Below are 12,123 nucleotides of genomic sequence, written 5' to 3' on the forward strand. Positions count from 1 at the left end.
TATTGTCTTTTTGTGACATTCCTTGTGTTAAACCCTGGTCACTTCCTGACTTTTATCATTACTTGATACTTTCTTGGGAGCATAACTAGTAAGATTGTATATTAACCCCTTAATGACAAAGCCCGTACATGTACTGGCTCAAAATGCATTGCTTTCAATGGGTTTAGGGACCGCCCATTGTCCTTAAGGGGTTAAAAGTTGTGAGTTTAGTATCAAGTTACCTAATACTCAGACGCTGAATTGATTTTGTCATGTTCAATCCCTTTTTCGCCATGACTGTCAACTTGGTGAAGTCATATGGTGTTCATAGTAATCCACTGCAAGTTGGCAGTTGATTAAAAGTGAAATGAATCTACTTTAACTGTAGTTGATTTGGCGGTCAAGTTGTCTTCAGCTAATAGATGAGCAGCTCATTTTAAACCAGCTGAGTTGGCCTCAGCACCTTGTCGGCTCAAAACTACTCAAAGCTTTGCAAATGGACCCCAGCATCATAAAATTCCAAACGTTTTATGTCACTAGTGGCTCTGCCATATTTGTCACAACATAAAGGCACTTCTTTCCTATTTAATAAAGACATGTTTCTAACAAATCACCGAGACCCTTTTCCTCAACAATGGAAGAACTCCAAGTCAAATACTGTTTTATTAGACCTACAAAAAACTCAGACTACATTAAAACATGAAACAGATGCAAAGGGAAAATGGATTAATTAGGGTACGTAACCTTTTTTTGCAAAGCCATATTCTGTTACTCATTACAGAACAATGACCTTTCTTCCAGAATGTCAGCTTGAAAGCATTTTTTTAAGTATAAAAGCCTCATTGAAAATGCCTGTAATATATTAGAATTACAGGGGAATTTATTGGTCCAAACATCTATAATTCTACATTTTTGTGATGACATCACAGATTTCAGAGTTGCTGGACCATGCACCTAGGAAGGCCCTTCAGTTCAGCGTTTTCTCTCTCATGCTTGTAGTCTCTCCAGGTCTGAGAAAAATGGAACGCTGAGTGATAGGCAGCGGCGCTGCAGGGTCCCGGGAAGGAGCCCTGTTTGTCTCGCCTAAGAGTAGCTATCAATATTCTACTTCAATCGCTTGGTTAGACTTTGTGACTTTGCACTAAATAACACTAACTGATATAAATGGATAATGCATATCAGGTCATGTGCAAACTAGACATTATTTATTATTTGATATAGCACCATCATATCCCATAGCACTGTACAATGGGTAGACAGGGCATGACAAGTATTAAATAACATAACAGTTTGACTTATAGAACAATAAGTGAGGAGGGCCTCAAACAAACTTACCTGTGAGTCACCACTGACGGGTACACAGGGGTATGCTAATGCTGGTATAGCTTGTGCACGGCACCCATTAACTAACGTAGCCATGGGGTCATGTAACGCACAGGGAGTGCAAACTGTACTAAATGATAAAGGCTCAGAGCGTGAGATAAGAGGGAGGAAGACCTGTTCGAGCTGCACTGTGGAGTGAAAAGGGAGAGGAGGAGGTGAGGGGTGTATAATATCTTCCAAGCCTCCTTAAACATTAAATTATACATTCTGCAGGGCCAGTACAGCCCTTCTTGCTGGAGAAACCTACCAGCCTTGGTCCATCATAATGTATTTTAAAGTGAAGGAATTGAAATTACAAGTCTCATGTGAACTTTCTATTTAGTGAATAAACCTCAAGGTTCTTATCAGTAGTTTTTATTACGTTAAGGTGGGGTTAATCAAGATTCCCCTTTTCCATGTTTGATGTATGCACACAAGTTATACATCCTGGTATTTTTGCAATTTTCTTAAACTTTCTTCTACAGTTTAGGTGCACTTATTGAACAATGAACAAATTTATGTCCCCTGATTACAACATCCCCTGATTACAGACATACCCCACATGCATATTTTCTATGTTCTTGAGGGCCATCTCCATCCCTTACGTAGTATCCTATATGGTAGTAATCTTAATAGTTATGGCTATCTACCTGGGTGTGATACACTTAACTCCAGTCAGCTCCACTGCTGGCTTGCAGAACGTTGTGGGTGGGGGTCTGTTCAGACCCCATGTGCAAGCACGGAAACCACTCTTGATTTTGATGCAACCAATCAGAAAATGTTTGGACCACATAGGAGGAAGATAATTTAAAAACGTTGTATAGGCCAGCCCCAAAGCGCATTGCACTTGTGTCCTATGTATATTTGACAAATTATGTTGGTGACTATTTTCCTACCTAAAGGAAAATATAAGTTATCAATATAAGCATTAGCTGAAAATAAAAACAAGGATAGTTCGCCTTTATGGGTTTCAGCCAAGATGCTATCTGAATCTTTGAAAACAAAGAGTTACTGACATCTGTGAAACACACTTGTTCCCCCAGCCATTTTGAATTACAGAGTTTGTATTCCATATACAAGAGGGAATTGGTGAGGTTGTGAGAATGATGGAACACTTGCATGGGAAACCTGCACATCTGGAGTTATTGACTTAGAAGAAATCTGATATCGCTTTAAAGACAGTTGGCTGAAGACACTGCATTTGTTAGAAACTATTTAAAACTAAAACTAGAATTTTTAGTCAAAGTCCAGTGCAGAGCCAATGATATAATTTTATTAATTTCCCATCATCTCAATGATGTTGAGAACAAAAAATATTTTTTTGCAGGCTAAGAAATGTTTTTTCTTAAGAACTTGAATGGCTATTTAACAATACTAATTAAGCAATTCAGTGGATTAATAGACACTCGGTTGTCTTTACCAAGGCAAGATTCTCCATTGCATAGTGGATGGACCTTCCAACATGCTCTAGATCCATGATGCCCCTTTACTCCCTCAGGTTTCATGACCACATGTTAATTAGGCAAATCTGAAACATTGGATCAAGTCCATCAAGCACAAACTTTTCTGACTCCTCCAATAGACTAACTACCACCACCAAGTTTGAGCTTGTAGAATTAATTTAGTCAGACCATTGTGTTTTAATAAAGCTGACGTTATTGTCCAGGTTGATTAACAAGAAGACAAGATTAACAAGATTGTGCCAAAAGCATCTGTATTGCACGATGGGCTGCCAGCACTCACCTTCACAATGATTTTCTGATATATGTCTATGCCTATTACCCTTGCTGGAATTAGCCTGTGGAAGCATGCATTTACATTGAATTTCTAATTTTATGACACCATTAAGAACTAAGTTTTTTTTTTATCTTTAAGCAGTATAATAGTAAAAAAACCCCACTTGTTTCAGTTTGAAGCAGAGATTTGTTGCATGACCAGCATTATTTCCTGAAGTTCCCTTCTCCTGACTTCACCCCACTCCTATTCCCAGGTACGGGAACTTTGTATTCTCCTCCATTGTAATCTGCCGGTACTCTATAATTTATTGTAATTGTAATGTAATTCTGGATTCAAACTGTTACATTCAATTAAAACAATGATATTACAGACTTAGGTAGATATATAGATAGACAGAGAGATATGTAACAATCACACTTTATTTGTTCAAACAGTCAGTGCTTTTTGGCAGGATTTGTGAATTAAGGCCATCTGCAACATATTTTGTGCACCTCATCATCCTGGAGGGTGGATGAGTATGATCAGTATGTCAAAAACTCACATACAAGAAACACATTGTACAACTGAAACAACAGAGACCCAATGATGATTAATAGCTCTACCGAGTAATCAATTTGTGCGTTACCCACTGTAACAATCGGCCTTTAATACCCATATCATTGTATTTTATCATTTCAATGGATGTTTGGGGGTTTTGTTTTTTTTTTAAAAAAAAACATCTCGCAGACTCTAGATTCATACTGTAAAGGTCATTTATCAGGATTATGTAGACATTCACCGTAGCACATTCTTAAAGCAGTAAGAACTAAAATTATTATATTCATTTTTTATATTGCGCTAACAATTTATGCAGAGCGTTTTACAATACATGTATTAAAGGGGAATGACGAGACTAGATTAAACAGATTAAGACAAAATGATATATTAACTATAGCCGAGACATTTGTATTACTATTATTATTGCTGATTGTTTGCATAAAAGGTTGTCAAATAACATTGTCTAATTAGTAATAAGCATTGCGTTTCATATCTGAGGATTGATGGCATAGGACATTTCAGACTAAGGGACTTAAACAGAGACAGAGGAGGTATAATGCTACATGTTGAGTTTCTCTAATAAACATGATGAGGAATTCTCTCAATTTAGAAGACCTAATAGCTTGACTTATGTTAACTCCTCACTCGAGAACTTCACTCACATTAATTTGCTTACTGCTTTTCCATCTTAGGTCCAGCTGGTATCTTGAACATATGCTTTTTGTCTGCAGACTCTCTCGGACCTCTTCCTAAAGTGTAAAAGCATATTCCATACTTGTTCATGGTGCTCAAACGGCAGACCCAGATTGGCCATTGGGCAACCAGGCAAATGCCTGGTAGGCTAATACCCAATGGTGCCTCCAATGTAATCTTTCTTATGTGGCCAGCTTTATACAATCAGCTGCATGTTGTAAGAGCATGACATGTAGCCAAATGCATCACGCATGAGGCCAGGTATACATCATTTTATTGGCTGCTGGTCTTAAAGTGCCAGGGCAGATTTTAATCTTCAGCCCGACCCTGCATGAGGGATACCAAGTACATCACACTGACCAGACCCATGAAGGACAAAAATATTTCAGAGAAACCTGAGTAGGGACTTATTATAAGGTAAGATATTAAGCATTGGCAGTTCTTGGTAGGCAATCACACAGAGAATACAAAGTGTAAATTCTACCTAGTGGGATCTTCAATTTAAACCCCCTGCCCCATCGCCAGCCCCCTTATTTTAAACTGGTGCTCCGCTTTGTAATATTTGCATTAACGCTAATTTTGCATGGCATACATTGATGCACTTTTATATTGTGCCATTTATAATTTTAGATTGCACAAGTATATAGCGATCAGGTTTTATGTCTGCTAGTAAATTATTAATGTCATGTTTCTGGAAACTAATAAAATAAAACACAGTACAGTCTGTTAACATCTCCGTAGTTTATATATTTGGGAAGTAACTAGAGCTAACTTAAATGCCCTGAATTCCAAGGTGATCCAGATATGTATTTTAACTGATCCTGACATGGACAGGAAATACCTCATGTTGGGGGCTCATCTGTTAGGAAGCAATGTGGAATCTAATTCATGTATCGCTGTTATTTACCATACTGATTCCATCTGGCTGCCCTTTGACCTCACACAAGCTTGAACCCTTAACATTATCCAAGAAGAACGTTCAATAAATAAACACTACACAGTGTCTGTTTTTAAAGACGGCAAGAATTTTAATTTCTAAGAATGACAAGAAAATTATAAATTGTAGATATTCTTTAAATAAGGCTTTTCTAGCTATATCCAAATATCTAACCATATCTATGTTCTTTTCTTGATGATGTTACAATCTAGGAATCCTTAATCTTGTGAATGTCTACTTTGTTGTATTGAAAACAGAAAACATGGATTATTGTATTTGTTTTTTTTGCTGAGGATCTTAATCGGCCACCAGGACGGTGGTTTCTCCCAGAAACCAATCACTAAAGTATTCCAGTAGTTAGCTAAATGCAAAGACTTGATTTAGAATCCTAGTCCTATCATTGTACCACACAGGAGCACAGCTACTTTTGGGGAATCCGTACTGCGTTGTTTAGTTTTGAGGAAATGTAATGAAGGATAATGAACAAGTTACTCATAGGAGTTTTACTAAATCCATGGCAAACAGGGTCAGGAGGCACATGTTTTTCATAGAAACTTGCTGTACGGTGAAGAGTTAAACTCATTTTAAAGAATAAACACGTTTCTCATGGACAGACAATTTAGTTGAGCAACGGGATTCAGCTGTCAGCTAAATACGTTTTGATGCCATATTTTATCTTAGAGTTGTACAGATGATCTAATGCCCATAGTTCTACACACTTCCTAAACATATGTAATGATGTGTGCTGATTAATATATTTATGTGTTCCATGGGTGTAGCCATGTTAGCTTCCTGTTCTGTATGACCATATCTGCATACCTGGGAACTCACCGGTTCTCCAAATCCTCCGGGTTGTGGGAGCGAGGTCTTGACATGCCCCATTCCCCGCCCAATTGCCCTTTAAATGGGGGGTTTCCCGCTGTCATGGGACCGCCCGCTGATGTCAGTGGGCTGTCTTGGCTGAGTCCTGCAAGGGAAGGCTCCGGGTAGCTGGAGTGAAGAAGTTCCCAGGTATGCATATCTGGGAACTTCCAATTGTATGCTACCTAGGGCTTTTCATCACACTGTTTTTTTTTTCTTCTTTCAGATGCAGTTGAACAAAGCACTAAAGAGGTAATCGTGGCATGGAACTTTAACCAAAATATATGTCTTGCAAAATGCCTACATTTAAGGGTTAACAAGGCATCTTGCATGAAGAAGAGAAAAAAAAATTCTGAGGCCACATCCTGTCATAAATGTTATCTGGAAACCTGGTCAGACCTCACCATAAAGTTAGTGAAAGCTGAAGAACATCCAAGCAGGACATCTTCAAAGGATGCCAGATGTCCTGTCTCTGCTGCTGTAAAATCTTACAGGGGACCAGGCACTGGGGTCACACAGGAAAACAGCACCTAGCATCTTCAGCGTTATGATTTGAGAAATATGGTTTATATATGTTTCCATTAATGTGCATATAAAACATTAGAATTTCAGGCAGGAGTCTGCTGCCAGGTTTTACGACCCAGCTCATTAGGAGAGTCGTAAAGTGCCTGGGCTACAGACTCCCATCCCATATGACAGCAAATAGGCGGTCTCCTAGAGACAAAGGAAGAAGATTCCTATAAGAATGGGAATCTGAGAGAAACAATTTGAATTTCTTAATATTTTAGACAAGGGACTATAACATCGAGCGACTCTCATGGATTCATTTACTTTTGTTTTATGTAAGTTTTCTGTGTTTTATCCTTTCTTATTTTAAGACAAAATATTTTGTTTGGTATTCATTTTTGTAATGTTTTCTGTAACTGTTATTTTTGTATAACAGCACTTTGACTATCATGGTACTTAAATATAAATTAACCAGTTCTGGTTTTTCCTGCTCTAATTTTGAGGATAGCTGGAGTCAATCACATTACCATTTACTAACTGGAAAGTTTTATCTTTTTCACCAAATTCTTTGTTTTGGAGATTTTGATCAGTTCAGGGGGTTACTGAATCCTCTTTAGGTATTTTTAAAACACTTAAATAGAACTTGGCGGTGGCAGCGAACAAAGATTTGATCCCCTCGGCTACCAGGACATAACTAGTAATATATAACATAATTTGACTTACAGAAAAAAAAACAGTTGAGGAGGGCCCTGCTCAAATGAGCTTACAGTCTGGAAGGAGTTGGAATTGCAGGAGAGGGACTAGGAAAGTTGAGCTAAATGAATATGAGAGGGTGTTAATGTGCAATATGGATCCAATCTGTAATCCATATAGGTGCTTCATGTACATGTTCATTTGCATGACTGTGTATAGAACAGTGCCCACAAAGCATAGTGTCAGCCATATGTTGTTTGGGACATTCTGGTTCTGTATGGGACACTAAAATACTAGGTTGACTGACTGGCCTTGCCCCCTTTCACCAAAGGTCAGCCCCTGGGTCTAAAAGATATAATATTGTAAGAATCCATGCAATGTGTGGCAAGAGCTCCATATGTTATCAACACAATCAAAAACAATGTACATTATAAAGTTATGTTATATCATAAAAATCATTAAAAGAGGAACATTTTCAGTTTAACTTGTATATAATAAGCAGTGAATGTCTTAAGTTAATACCAAATTTCTACAATTTGCCTAATACAAAAAAGTAAAATATTGTGCAGTAAAGCTACTAGTTGTGAGCTTGTAATGCGTAAACACATCACCATATACCATCATATACACACCTGCTATGTACTGCAGTATTTACAGTCATTCACAGTCTTAGCAGTTTCACTTAATAATGAATAGTGGTATTTATAGGCAATAAAACAAAACACAGGAAGTAATCACCGACAACACAGGTGTCAAGATACTTTGGTATTTCTATGAGGGGCCGTTAGGGACATTATTTCAGGTTTTTTTCCCTTGTATATCATATAGTGAAACGCATATATCATATACTGAAACGCATATATCATATACTGAAACGCATATGTCATATACTGAAACGCATATATCATATAGTGAAACGTATATATCATATACTGAAACACATATATCATATAGTGAAACGCATGTATCATATACTGAAACTCATATATCATATACTGAAACGCATATATCATATAGTGAAACGTATATATCATATAGTGAAACGTATATATCATATAGTGAAATTTTTCATATATCATATACTGAAACGTATATATCATATAGTGAAACGCATATATCATATACTGAAATTTTTCATATATCATATAGTGAAACGCATATATCATATACTGAAATTTTTCATATACCATATAGTGAAACAGATGGAGTGAAATTTGTATATATATAGACTGAAAAAACACTTATATCATATAGTGAAACAGATGGAGTGAAATTTGTATATATATAGACTGAAAAAACACTTATATCATATAGTGAAACAGATGGAGTGAAATCTGTATATATATAGACTGAAAAAAATGCTTATATCATATAGTGAAACAGATGGAGTGAAATTTGTATATATATATACTGAAACTGGTCATCAGTCACATGATCATGACCCTGGCAGGTTGACTCCGCCTCCTAGAGCTCATTCTGAGCTTGCTGGTAAGCAGTGTAGGCCTCTCCATTGAACTGGGTAAGTTTTTCTTCCCATTGGTTTTGTACATTTGAGCCCCTTTGTTTAATTTAATCATTTTCTGCATTTTGAATTGTGTATTATATACATTTATGTTAGTATCTGTGAAATGGTTTCACTGTGGTTCAATTAGTTTCATTGCTAATTCTTGTTTAAGATGGCATGATGCTATCATGTGAGTTTTTGGATGGGGGTTCTGGGGTGAGATGGGGACTTGCTTGTTTTGATCTTTTTTGGGGCAAGTGGGATTAATGTTGGAAGTAGTGATAATTTTTGGGGTTCATGGGGTTACATGTGGATGTGCTGACTTGACATGGTCTGTTGTGGGATTAGTGGTTTTGGGGAGTGGAGGAGGTGTTATTACTTCAGGTTTTTTAAATTAATTTTGCCATTTCATTATGTTTATCTTTTCATTAAAAAGACAGTGTAATGTAGGTTTTTTTTTATTTTAAACTGATTGGATTGGTTGGCAAATTCTGTTATTGATGTCATTGCTGGAAATTTGCTGTTATTTAGACCTTCTTGTTGTGTTGTGTTTTTAAAATTTTCTTTTCCTTTTCAGACTCTGTGTAGGACTTGTTTTTGCAGATTTTTGGAATATTTAATACGTTTTTCCAGACACATTGAAGATGATTTCTAAAAGGTATGTGGTGCATTAACCATTCCTTAAATGTACAGAACACAAAACATAGTGACATATAGGGGGTGCATGCACATAGTGAAATACAGTGGTACACTATAAATATAGGGACGCAGGGTGGTGCATAGACAAAAATAAGGACATGGGAGGACATGCAAGCATAGGGACACAGGAGGACACAATATAAATATAAAAACACATGGGGGCACAGAAACATAGGGGCCCACAGACAAACAAAATAAAAACATAGGTACACAGAGTCACACATATATACAGGGAGACACACAAAGACACTCACAGGGACACATAGAGGCCAATACACACATGGTTACATAAAGGGGTACGCTTGAAAAGTGGTTCATTTGCATATCAAAATACAGGTAATGTCATAGACACGAGGAAACCTTTTCCTAATTCATGCATTTGCTTGCATATCTGTTAATACAATGTATAGATTATGCTTCATCATTATTTACTCTCTAATTCAATTCAGATATCCGAACTATCTTCTATACTAGATGAATTGTATAGTTTAACTTATCAATCATTTAATTTTTTACAGGCTCAAATCCCATTGGAGGACGCCTATTGGAGACTAACATTTCTTAGCTCTTCGCTTGGTAGAGACTGGCAGGCGGGGACGTCCAAGATATGATATAAACGTGGAACATATTTCTGCTTTTTCAACTCTTGGTTTTCATTGGCAAACAATTTCTAAATGTTTTGGTATTAGCCGTTGGACTTTGTATCATCATAGCCAAAGAACTGGATTTTGAAGACCCCGATTATCAAATATTTCTGATTCTGAACTTCAAAATCTTATATATGAAATTCTCATCACTACTCCAAAATGCAGGAGAAGTCTATCTAATTGGTAGCTTAAATGCAAGACAAACTCAAGTTTAATGTTTATTGACCTGGTTGGAAGAACAATCAGAAGAAGATCAGCTATCCAGAGAAGAGTTTCTAATGTATTATGTTCTAATCAATTATGGTAAATTTTATATTTTGTAATAAAAAATATAATACTGTATCATTCGCTTAAAAATTGTAAATATATGATATATAAATTATATAATTATACCATGTTCACGGTCTATCCATTGTCTCAATTATTATCTTTGTTAACATGTTTTTCTTTCCTAATATGGTGACAGCACATGAAGAGAGTCCTTACATTTGTGAATTAAATTCATGACGCTCAGAGAGGAGGTACACAACCACAAGCTTTCAGCTCCTCTCCTTCCAACTGAAGCTTCCTCCCGGAGCTTAGTTTTGTATTCTGTTGAAGCTCCGTGATTATTTAATTCTTGTTTCCCCCCGAAGGTTTATAGTTTTTTTAAATTCACTTTCATGGTGTATACCTGAATAGAGTGTACCTAAATTACCTAAATTATGTGGTTTATGAGGTAAGGAAGCTTTGGTCAAAGCATCTTCTGTACAATTGGCGAGGAATCCATGAAGAGAGTCCTTACATTTGTGAATTAAATTCATGACACTCAGAGAGGAGGTACACAACCACAAGCTTTCAGCTCCTCTCCTTCCAACTGACGCTTCCTCCCGGAGCTTAGTTTTGTATTCTACCTCCTCACAAAGAGGATGTTCGCTGTTGAAGCTCCGTGTTATGCATTTAAAAAAAAAAAGTATTTTTATTTAATTCTTTTTTTCCCCAGAAGATTTACTGCTTTTTTTATTCACTTTCAAGGCGTATACCTGAATAGAGTGTACCTAAATTAGCTATGTGGTTTATGAGGTGAGGAAGCTGTAGTCAATGCATCTCCTGTTGCAAGGTACCATGAGGTACCTGGGGTGCGGCGAGGGAGGAGTCCAAGATGCAGGGGTGTCTAGAAAGAGTCTCAAGAAACTAAGAGGAAGTCAATAGGCAAGCCGAAGGTCTAGGCAGGCAGCAATCCAAATCAAGGTCAGAGAACAATCCGTGGTCAGGTCCAGGCAACAATCAATAGGCAGGGGTCAAAGAACAATCCGGGGGCAGCAATCAATAGGCAAAAGGTCACAGTAGGGAAGGGAGCGCAGAACTAGGGACGCACTGCAGTCGACCGAGCGCTTCGGAACATCTGAGCACCGCCATAACGGTGCTCAGAGGTTTTATAGGGATGACGTCATGCCTGAAGATTCACCTCCCGTGCCTTCCTTACTACTCTCTGTTGAAGGAGACAGCGCTGTAAGCGCCGCCCCTTCAACTGAACCCAGGGCTGCCCCGCCCTGCTTCCCTTCGAGCACACAGTATGTAGGAGAAGGCGGCGCTGGAACAACTTGTAGAAGCGCCGCCCTTCCTGTCGTCCCTCGCCACTGCCTCCGGTGTGTTTAATGAAAAAGAAAATTGATAAAAGCTTCTGTTACTGATGAATGAAAAATGGAGGTGCCTCAATCACTTCTAAAGACTATATGTAAATGGAGGACAGAGCAGGCCTTCATAGGGGAATAAAGCAGGCACATACTGTATTTGCTCAATTATAGGCCGCACTTTTTCGTCCTTTTTCAGTGTGCTGCCTATAATCGGAGTTTATCGCAGGGATGCGCAATTCGGGCGCCGGGCAGGTGTTTTGTTTTTCTTTATCATTTAGCCCTGCTGTGGCCAAGCAGCAAGGTTAGGTTCCAGATCCCCCGCACTGCTGCAGGGGACCTGGATCCTTCTCT

The 12,123-nt window shown here is 37.8% G+C and overlaps 1 long non-coding RNA gene across 2 annotated transcripts; it reads left to right on the plus strand.

Moving 5' to 3' along the window:
* Nucleotides 1-8,749: 8,749 nt before the first annotated feature.
* Nucleotides 8,750-10,090, plus strand: LOC128495130 (uncharacterized). Of its 2 annotated transcripts, XR_008354218.1 has the most exons (3): nucleotides 8,750-8,825; nucleotides 9,388-9,468; nucleotides 10,028-10,090. It is a non-coding gene; the product is annotated as an uncharacterized LOC128495130 (long non-coding RNA). The 2 variants fall into 2 exon arrangements; XR_008354217.1 differs by lacking the exon at nucleotides 10,028-10,090 and having other exon boundaries at nucleotides 9,388-9,710.
* The last annotated feature ends 2,033 nt before the right edge of the window (nucleotides 10,091-12,123 follow it).

This window comes from Spea bombifrons, chromosome 1, assembly GCF_027358695.1.
Source record: "Spea bombifrons isolate aSpeBom1 chromosome 1, aSpeBom1.2.pri, whole genome shotgun sequence".
NCBI lineage: Eukaryota > Metazoa > Chordata > Amphibia > Anura > Pelobatidae > Spea > Spea bombifrons.